General features: G+C 38.7%; 1 protein-coding gene across 1 annotated transcript in view; it reads right to left on the reverse strand.

Moving 5' to 3' along the window:
- The window catches only part of LOC129224608 (protein artichoke-like), an 89,963-nt gene extending 87,849 nt beyond the window's left edge, over positions 1–2,114 (reverse strand). Inside the window, exon 1 of the mRNA XM_054859093.1 lies at positions 2,101–2,114. The gene's annotated coding sequence lies outside the window, so the exon portion shown is untranslated. The remainder of the gene's footprint in view (positions 1–2,100) is intronic.
- Between the last annotated feature and the right edge of the window lie 9,038 nt (positions 2,115–11,152).

Genomic DNA, 11,152 nt, shown 5'->3' on the forward strand with positions numbered 1-11,152 from the left:
TTGTATGTAATTTAAAAGTAAAAAATAAAGTGATTTTTCAGTTCTATTAACATGTGCCAATTACTGGATCACAAGGTGTCAGACACTGGGGTATCAGGTGCCAATTACTGGGGATTTTGGTAACTTTTTATATACATATTTTTATAAAAGTATCGATTCAAATATATTTGATTTTAGTGAGCCAAATAGATGCACAGAATGTGCACTCTTTGAGACAAAAATATTTGCAAGAGAGTATTTTTTTTTCTAAGTACTGAAAACAGAGGTAAGTTTAAGGACAAACTCTTAAAGTGCCAATTACTGGGGTCTTTACCCTATATAGGGGACATTGATAACAGCATATTTGAGTAACGATATAAATGTTTCATTCCTAACTTTGGATGATTTTCTGAAAAAAAATATGAACGAAGCATAGTTACATTGGATTTTACTTTTTGTTTTTGCGCCACCTTCGAAAACTAAGTTTAAAAGTGTTATCGATGGTGTTTAGAGAGTAAAATTATTTTTTACTTTTTGGAACATTTTAGAGTCGATTCTTCTTTTCTTTTCTTTCTTTTTTTTATTTAAAAATTCTGTTATTTTATTCTTTTTAGGGTAAATTGTATTTCAGAAGTAGAATAATGTTACCATCACGAAATGTCACCCTAAGTTTTCATATAAATGCTCCATACTAAAAGAAATCGAATCCTACATTCGTGTCTAAAACTTTAAGCAGTTGTGCCTAAAAATTTATCCTTGTTCCTCTCGAAGATTTATTTGTGTGCTAAATTATTAGAAACATTTATGTATAAAAAGGTTTCCCAAACTATTTTATGTTTCACATCATACAAGTTACTTGCGATAAAGATTTTAATATGTCTCTTTCCTTAGCCCCGTCATCTTATCGATTATGGGCATAGATAAAGATAAAAATCCGAAGAAAGCAATGATATTAAATATATTTATGCTTGCTTCAGAGAAGCCTTGATTCAAAATTTTCATTATGATTGCTATTAACATTACTGTTGCAAGGCAACTAAATCTGTAACAATGGGTTTTATATTTAAACATTTAATGGGGAAATTGCATGAAATTTACTATTTTTCATCCTAACCGAAATAATAATTTTATTTTAGAATTTTAATTTTTCAGCGTTAAGTTGTACCTTAGGTTTAAGCAAATACAAATACAAAAGTGACGACCAGCAGCAGGCTCTGGGACCAGCTAGCCTGGTCCTAGTCAATTTACAATCCCCAGTGAAGATCAATAGCTCTCTTAAAACTGTCTACTCCCTTGTTCATTACCACTTCTTCCGGTAAGCTGTTCTAAGGTTCCACCACCCTGACTGCTAAAATAATAATATTTCCTAATATCCATGTTAGCCTGAGATTTAAATAGCTTAAAACAATGACCCCTTGTCCCGTTTTCAGTGCTAAACTTCAGCCGCGTAACATCTTTCATTTTAATAAATTTGAACAACTGAATCATGTCCCTTCAGTCTCTTCTTTGCTCAAGACTGTACATTTTTAGCCTTCTAAGCCTGGAATCATAATCTAAGTGGGAAAGTCCACTTATTAGCCTTGTAGCCCGCCTTTGAACCCTTTCCAATACATTAATGTCTTTCTTAAGATAAGGGGACCAAAACTGAACAGCATACTCCAAATGGGGTCTTACCAAACTTCTATATAAGGGCAGGTGAACATTCAGTGAAATCATTTAGTGAAATCCCGAAGTCTCTAAGTAATCTAGATGTTGAGATAAAAGCAAAATCAGGCTTCAGATTACTCCGTGACAATCAGGCCAAGTATAATAAAAGTGCTTAGTAAAAAGCTGAACTCCCTTGAGCTTCTAGGCAAATTAAGCCCTGATAGAAATATTTCTGATTTTGCTCGCTTGTACCGCTTCAGAAAGTATTGCTTATGAAGTGGCGAGCAACGTTTCTGAAGAACTGAATTGCTCGCTCCGTTTCTCAAGATATTGGTTCTTAAAACGAAACGACAAAGACTTCGACACGGATTGAAACACGTTGCCCGTAAAAAAAAAAAAAAAAAGAATCTCATTTTGAGAAATTGATTCTAATTGAGCAAAGCTAGAATAAAAGAATGAACTGCAGTGACTTACCTTACAGCTTCTGCTTCGTGATTTTCTATGTCGAAACAACAAACAATCTCGAGAGAACAAACTAGCAGATGGAAATTTTTAAACCATCCTACCATTTGTGATAAAACAGACACATGTCACTTTCCCAATGCGCTAATCCTTCCCCTACTATCTGCATATATGTGTGCAAATCATAGTATTTATATTTCTTTAAAAATCAGTAATACATCTCTACCAGGAACGTGCGGTGGCACAAGCGAGTACCCAAGCAGCTGTAATTTTTCCAATCCTTATATATTATTTCTGTAGCCTGTTTTTGGTTTCTACGCCAGATTTTCCTCAATTCTTGATCGATTTCTTTGATTTACACCTTATTTTAAAGCTTATGGTGCTGGCTACTGACGAAAAATAGACCCACGGTCTAAAAATTGTTTTTCTCAGCCGAAAAACATGTTTTAAAGAACCAGAATGAGATTTTCGGTTAAACTTATAACTTTAACTTGCACTGTGCCCGACAGAGCTGAATAGCTTGTTCGGCAGAGCGTTCTCCTCGTAACCAGGAGAATGAGTGTTCGGGCCCACGTCCGGACAACCAGGACCGTCGTCATAGGGGTGAGGGGGTGTCTCACCCTCCCAGTGATTTCATTCAGTCGGCAAAATCAGTTCATAAGTGGGCATTTTCAATGTTTCGGAATTTCAAAGCTTTAATTGACAGAAATTAAAAAAAAAAGTTATCATATTCATAAAAGTTATACATCTAACCTTTTCATACTTTGCGCAAGAGAAAATAATGAATGGTGTCTCCGTTTACATTCAGTTTTATTGCTCACACTATGCCGATTGCTTAGCTTGCGACTGTTCATTTTGCCAAGACAATAAACGTCCACTCAGAAAATTCAGCTAGAGTCCACATTTTTTCTTTTTCAGTTGATTCTGTATTCTAAATCTTTGAGTAAAGTAGTATGTAGCTTGACCATGTGCACGTTTTCACCTTTTATTGAAAGAGGAAAAACCAAAAAAACATGTATATTTTGCGTACTGACTACTATTCATCTGAAAGCCCACCTGAAAGACATAATCAATTCGCCGACTGCTAATTGCACAGTATTCTCAATTTACCGACATTTACTTGAACAAAGTATTATTTTGCCGACACTATATCCAGGGACACCCCAAACTTAAATTCTTGGGGAAAATCCTCAATTTTCCGAATGATAAAATACGGATATGCAATGCACACATGAGAAGGGACATTCAGGAATTTTAAAAAATGCAATAATGTCTTAAAATTTGCCGAATAATCAAATTTGACCGAATAAGGACTTTTATGGAGGCCACTGGGACCTCCCAATGGGCGCCACCTTCCTGTACTCAGTCGGCAATTTCAGCTATAATCAGCAATTTTTACTTTCTTCCATATCTAATATATAGAAGAAAGTATTGGATTCGTGCAAATTTTCGAATTTCGAATTTTGACGGATTCGAACGTTTTGAGGTGTGCTGAGTCCATTTCGACCATTTTTGGAAAATGTCTGTCTGTCTGTGTGTGTGTGTGTATGTATGTATGTGTGTGTGTATGTATGTATGTGTGTGTGTATGTATGTATGTGTGTGTGTATGTATGTGTGTCACGTCTGTGTGTGACCAGTTTTTTGTGGCCGCTCTACAACAAAAACTACCGCATGAAATCGAACGAAATTTAGTACACATATGTGCCCCTATGTGAACTTGTGCCCATTAGTTTTTGGCGCGAATTCCTCCAAGGGGGGTGGAGCAATGGGACGTTTTTCGAGTTACGCGTGCTTGCTATTCCTCAGGAAGTTACTGGCGAAATCAAACAAAATTTGGTCCATATGTTGGTATTAACAGGAACAGGTGCTGATTCAATTTTGGTGTCAATAACTCAAACGGGGGTTGAGCTGTATAACGTTTTTTGTCGTCAATTGTGACTGCTGTATCTCAAGAAATAATGAACGGAATGAAAGAAAAATTTATCGGCAAGTAGCCCTTAGTGGGTATAAGAACTGATTTTATTTTTGTGTCAACAGCTAAAAGGGGGGTAGCGCAATCACCCGTTCTTTTTTCCATTTTGAGTGCCCTATCTCAAGAAGTAATGCTACGTTCTGGTTGAAATTTGGAATATATGTGAATCCATATGTAAACAGGCTTTGGTTCTATTTTGACGCCGATCGCTCCAAGAGGAGTTAATTTTTTTTTTTTTTTTTTTTTTTTTACTTTCTTCTATATCTAATATATAGAAGAAAGTATTGGATTCGTGCAAATTTTCGAATTTCGAATTTTGACGGATTCGTACGTTTTGAGGTGTGCTGAGTCCATTTCGACCATTTTTACTTTCTTCTATATCTAATATATAGAAGAAAGTATTGGATTCGTGCAAATTTTCGAATTTCGAATTTTGACGGATTCGTACGTTTTGAGGTGCGCTGAGTCCATTTCGACCATTTTTGGAAAATGTCTGTCTGTCTGTGTGTGTGTGTGTATGTGTGTGTGTATGTATGTATGTGTGTGTGTATGTATGTGTGTCACGTCTGTGTGTGACCAGTTTTTTGTGGCCGCTCTACAACAAAAACTACCGCATGAAATCGAACGAAATTTTGTACACATATGTGCCCCTATGTGATCTTGTGCCCATTAGTTTTTGGCGCGAATTCCTCCAAGGGGGGTGGAGCAATGGGACGTTTTTCGAGTTACGCGTGCTTGCTATTCCTCAGGAAGTAACTGTCGGAATCAAACAAAATTTGGTCCATATGTTGGTATTAACAGGAACAGGTGCTGATTCAATTTTGGTGTCAATAACTCAAACGGGGGTTGAGCTATAGAACGTTTTTTGTCGTCAATTGTGACTGCTGTATCTCAAGAAATAATGAACGGAATGAAAGAAAAATTTATCGGCAAGTAGCCCTTAGTGGGTATAAGAACTGATTTTATTTTTGTGTCAACAGCTAAAAAGGGGGTAGCGCAAATACTCGTTCTTTTTTTCCATTTTGAGTGCCCTATCTCAAGAAGTAATGCTACGTTCTGGTTGAAATTTGGAATATATGTGAATCCATATGTAAACAGGCTCTGGTTTAATTTTGACGCCGATCGCTTCAAGAGGTGTTGATTTTTTTTTTTTGCGAATAAAAATATTTTTATTAATGCAACAATAAGAAAGATAAATCGTAATAGATTGTCGTCTGCGTATTTCTCGTGATTTTAATTGTATGGAAATGATAGGAAATATTATCTCAATGATTTAAAATTTTTAACTGTTGCCATCTTATGTTTGTTAACAAATAAAATATTTGTAATTAATTCAAGCAAGGCTTTTAAAATAACTTTCAATTTTCGCTCTTTGCTTTGCTTTTGCAATAATTCAGACATTGGGAGAGTCGTCAAGTTTTTGCATGTGTAATTTTGTTTTTGTTAGGAATATTGCTTCCTCGTCAAGCATGGGGAGGGATCAGAAAAAGGAAAAATATAGAAGAAAGTTTCGTGATGGCCACAACATACTAGTTGGAAAATGTCTGTCTGTCTGTGTGTGTGTGTGTATGTGTGTGTGTATGTGTGTGTGTATGTATGTGTGTGTGTATGTATGTATGTGTGTGTGTATGTATGTGTGTCACGTCTGTGTGTGACCAGTTTTTTGTGGCCGCTCTACAACAAAAACTACCGCATGAAATCGAACGAAATTTTGTACACATATGTGCCCCTATGTGAACTTGTGTCCATTAGTTTTTGGCGCGAATTCCTCCAAGGGGGGTGGAGCAATGGGACGTTTTTCGAGTTACGCGTGCTTGCTATTCCTCAGGAAGTTACTGGCGGAATCAAACAAAATTTAGTCCGTATGTTGGTATTAACAGGAACAGGTGCTGATTCAATTTTGGTGTCAATAACTCAAACGGGGGTTGAGCTATAGAACGTTTTTTGTCGTCAATTGTGACTGCTGTATCTCAAGAAATAATGAACGGAATGAAAGAAAAATTTATCGGCAAGTAGCCCTTAGTGGGTATAAGAACTGATTTTATTTTTGTGTCAACAGCTAAAAAGGGGGTAGCGCAATCACCCGTTCTTTTTTTCCATTTTGAGTGCCCTATCTCAAGAAGTAATGCTACGTTCTGGTTGAAATTTGGAATATATGTGAATCCATATGTAAACAGGCTCTGGTTTAATTTTGACGCCGATCGCTTCAAGAGGTGTTGATTTTTTTTTTTTTGCGAATAAAAATATTTTTATTAATGCAACAATAAGAAAGATAAATCGTAATAGATTGTCGTCTGCGTATTTCTCGTGATTTTAATTGTATGGAAATGATAGGAAATATTATCTCAATGATTTAAAATTTTTAACTGTTGCCATCTTATGTTTGTTAACAAATAAAATATTTGTAATTAATTCAAGCAAGGCTTTTAAAATAACTTTCAATTTTCGCTCTTTGCTTTGCTTTTGCAATAATTCAGACATTGGGATGGTCGTCAAGTTTTTGCATGTGTAATTTTGTTTTTGTTAGGAATATTGCTTTCTCGTCAAGCATGGGGAGGGATCAGAAAAAGGAAAAATATAGAAGAAAGTTTCGTGATGGCCACAACATACTAGTTTTTTTTTTGCGAATAAAAATATTTTTATTAATGAACAATAAGAAAGATAAATCGTAATAGATTGTCGTCTGCGTATTTCTCGTGATTTTAATTGTATGGAAATGATAGGAAATATTATCTCAATGATTTAAAATTTTGAACTGTTTCCATCTTATGTTTGTTAACAAATAAAATATTTGTAATTCATTCAAGCAAGGCTTTTAAAATAACTTTCAATTTTCGCTCTTTGCTTTGCTTTTGCAATAATTCAGACATTGGGATTCGCAACTCCAACGAACTATAGGGGGCACTGAAGTCACTGTCTAATGGCGGAATTGAAAACTAAAACAAACGCACATGGTAACGAAGAAAATGCTAAAAGTGTTGTGATTTTTGTTCGTACGTATGATTTTTTCGCTTTATTCTTTTAAAATTAATTTTCAAAGTCTTGTGGATATTCTGGCTCACGTAGAAAGAAATGAGAATTCAAGAAGCATTACTAAACGTCAAAGATTAATGCAAACTACGTATTTCGTAGTTCTAAGCAGCTATTTCCACGATGTTGAATTCGATATTGTAACGGATTCGGTGCGACTTCCACTTTCTTGAAATGAAGACACAGTTCTTGATAAAAACACAGGAAATTTATTTACACTATGTACAGGAAAGATCTTCAACAACTGCCAAATTATTCATCAGCAATTAAGCAATTATCACACAACACCGTAAACTCAACGTTTACGCACGTATTTACTTCCAAATACGAAAACAACACAGCGAAATGCCTCGCTATAAACAGAGCAAAAATCCTCTCGGTTCGAAATATCAAACGAAACTGACTGTTTATCCATCGCTAACGGCTTAAATACACCGAAAAGAATTTTCTCAAATATTCCACACGCTTCTCGAAATGCGTTGACCGTTATCAAATTTTATCAATGAACAAAAAGGGAATAGGGGTCGTATATTTTAGCCATATGAAAAAGGGGTTGTATATTCATTACGGGAAACTATTTACAGGTTACGTTACTACAATAATTACTATTTACAGGATTTGTAACATTGCCCCCCTTCCTAAGGACTGCACGTCCCGGGCAGTACAATCCCCAGAAAGGGTGCCAAACTTCTATCACATGTTCACAAATATACACATTAATTAATAACTAACAGATACAGAAAACACAATAATAACAAGAAATATTACTAAACATTAAAAGCAAAAATTAATTATCTACAACTTTTATGTTATCAACCATGGTTGTTTACATAATACTCATGAACTATGGCCATAGTATGGGGCTAACCGATCATAATGTACAACCCTAGGTTTTGCATTAGGTGATTTTTGGATCCTCACTACGACGTCATTTAGTCGGTTAACGACTTTGTAGGGTCCATCCCAGTGCGACTGCAATTTGGGTGACAGACCTTTCCGTCGGATGGGATTCCATAACCAAACCTTGTCGCCTTCGTTGAATTCATGTCCAGTAGACCTTGTGTCGTATCGGGTCTTCATCTTCTCCGCCGCGATGTTGATTCGCTCTCGTGCGAAGTTATGAACGTCTTCCAACCGGGCCTGGAGATCCTGGATGTACTCCTCAGGCGATGAAGGCGCATCCGGAGGACGACCGAAGACGAGATCACAAGGTAGCCGAAGCTCTCGTCCGAAGAGCATCTGAGATGGGGCATATCCGGTAGTCTCGTGGACAGCACTGCGGTAGGCCAGCAGGAACAAAGGTAGCTTCTTGTCCCAATCCTGTTGATTTCTGGATACCATAAGTGAGAGATTATTCAAGATTGTGCGGTTAAATCTCTCCACCATGCCGTCCGATTGTGGGTGTAGTGGTGTTGTCCTAGTTTTCTCAATTCCGAAAATTTGACATAGGCCCTTAAACACAGCAGAGATGAAATTCCTCCCTTGATCGGAATGAATCTGCAAAGGTGTTCCGTATCTCGAGATCCAATGTTGGACTAGAGTCTCTGCTACGGTAGTAGCCTCTTGATCTGGAATGGGATATGCTTCCGGCCATTTGGTGAAGTAGTCGATGGAAACAAGAATGTATTTGTTCCCATCAGCAGTTCTTGGTAGAGGACCCAGGATGTCGATCCCAATTCGTTCGAAAGGAGCTCCAACGTTGTACAGATGTAGCTTCCCTCTGCTTCTCTTCTTCGGTCCTTTACGAGCAGCACAGGCGTCACAAGAATGGCACCACTTCTCCACGTCATCCTTCGCCTTGCTCCAGAAGAAGCGCTCCCGAACTTTATTGAGAGTTTTCAAGACACCAAAATGTCCTCCAGTCGCACTACTATGTATTTCTTTCAGAACATCTGAAATCCTGGATCGAGGAAGTAGTAACTGCCACCTAGATGCCTTGCCGTCGTCAGATTCCCATTTCCGGTGTAGCACGCCGTTCCGTAAATGGAGTGAGTTCCATAAAGCCCAGTATCTTTTTGTTGCAGGACTGAAGATGGAAACGTCCTGCCAGCTAGGGCGTCGACTGTCACTTTCCATGAACTCTAAAATTGGTTTTATGTCGGGGTCTTCAAGTTGATCTTTTCGAACTTGGTCATCACTCCATGGATCAGGTTCTGATGATGTTGGAGTCACTGTCACCTGATAGGCGGTAGGGCTAGTCGTTCCATACTGTTTCTCGATTCGGGAACAATAGTGGCAGTTCTCAGGACAGGGTCTCCTTGATAAAGCGTCAGCATTACCGTGAGATAACCCTTTTCGATGCTTGATCTCCATGTCATATTCCTGGAGCCGCTGTATCCATCTGGCTATCTGGCCTTCCGGATTCCTGAAGTTCAAAAGCCAAGTTAACGAGGCATGATCTGTCCGAAGCAGAAATTTTCGGCCGTAGAGGTAATGATGGAAGTGTTCTACAGCTTTCACTATGGCCAGTAACTCCTTTCTGGTGACGCAGTAATTTCGCTCCGACTTTGATAAGCATTTGCTCCAGTAAGCGATGACATGTTCATTTCCGTCAATTTCTTGGGATAAAACAGCTCCGATGCCCTCGTTGCTCGCATCAGTGTCCAGGATGAAGGGTTTTTCAGGCTGAGGATAGGCGAGGATAGGCGTTGATGTTAAAGCCTCCTTCAGTCGTAGAAATGCATCTTCGCATTCTTTGGACCATTCAAACTTTTGCTTGATCTCCGTCAGCATATGCAAAGGTCGTGCAATGTTGGAAAAACCCTTCACAAACTTCCTATAGTACGTGCAGAGCCCCAGGAAACTTCGCAGCTGATGGATGTTTTCGGGACGACTCCAACTCTTGACCGCAGATACCTTCTCTGGATCGGTTTGCACACCCTCAGAAGAGATGATGTGACCAAGATAGTTCACTTCCCGGCGGAACAAATTACATTTGGACGGACTTAACTTCAGATTGGCTTCCTTAAGCCTTTGCAGCACCTTCCTAAGATTTGCCAGATGTTCTTCAAAGCTGCGTCCCACGATGATGATATCGTCTAAGTAGACCAGACAGGATTCGTAAGAGAGTCCTCTTAACACTGTCTCCATAAGACGCTCGAACGTAGCTGGTGCATTGCAGAGGCCGAAGGGCATTACTTTAAACTGCCATAAGCCTTGTCCAGTTGTAAACGCTGTCTTCTCTCGGTCATCAGGGTGTATCTCAACCTGCCAGTAGCCGCTCTTCAAGTCCAGGGTCGAAAACCACTTGTGTCCGGAAAGAGTGTCCAAGGTGTCGTCTATCCGTGGAAGAGGGTAACTGTCTTTCTTGGTGATTTCATTCAGCCGTCGGTAATCGACACAAAATCTGGTGGAGCCATCTTTCTTTCGGACTAAGACGATGGGAGAAGCCCAAGGACTGGATGAAGGTTCGATAACATCATTCTCCTTCATCTCTTTCAGGAGGGTCTCAACCTCTTCCTGCTTGGTGAACGGTAGTCGTCTTGGATGCTGTTTAATAGGTGGGTGTTCTCCAGTGTAGATCCTATGCTGCGTTAAATTCGTACGGCCAACATCCTCCGATGTAGATGAAAACAGATGCTTAAAGTCATCCACCAATTGTTCCGCAGCAGTTCTTTGATCTTTCGATAAGGGTGCATTCCCAATTAACTTCGATGTCAAGGACTCAGAAGACACAGTTTCGGGGGAATTGATTCTTCTAATGATGCAGTTTACTGGAGTACAAGTTGCTAACACTTCACCTTTCCGAATATTCCTTGGCCTTTCACTCACGTTGGCGACTCTTACAGGAATTACATCCTTGGAAAGGTCCACAAGCGTAGATGCTACCAGCACTCCTTTTAGGTTATTGCTTAGGTTAGGGTATTCAATGAGTCCAAATCGAAAACTATTGCTTTCTTCAATGGAGCCGGGTATTAATGATTCTGACCTTGAGGGAATCGATAAATCTGTTTGGGCTATTATTTGATGAGCGGATTTTACATCACTTTCTGCGGGGAAAACGGCTATGTCTTCTCTTATCGAGTGCAGCTCATTAGTCTTGAAGTCGAGGTTGAAGTCAT

This window comes from Uloborus diversus, chromosome 6, assembly GCF_026930045.1.
Source record: "Uloborus diversus isolate 005 chromosome 6, Udiv.v.3.1, whole genome shotgun sequence".
Lineage (NCBI taxonomy): Eukaryota > Metazoa > Arthropoda > Arachnida > Araneae > Uloboridae > Uloborus > Uloborus diversus.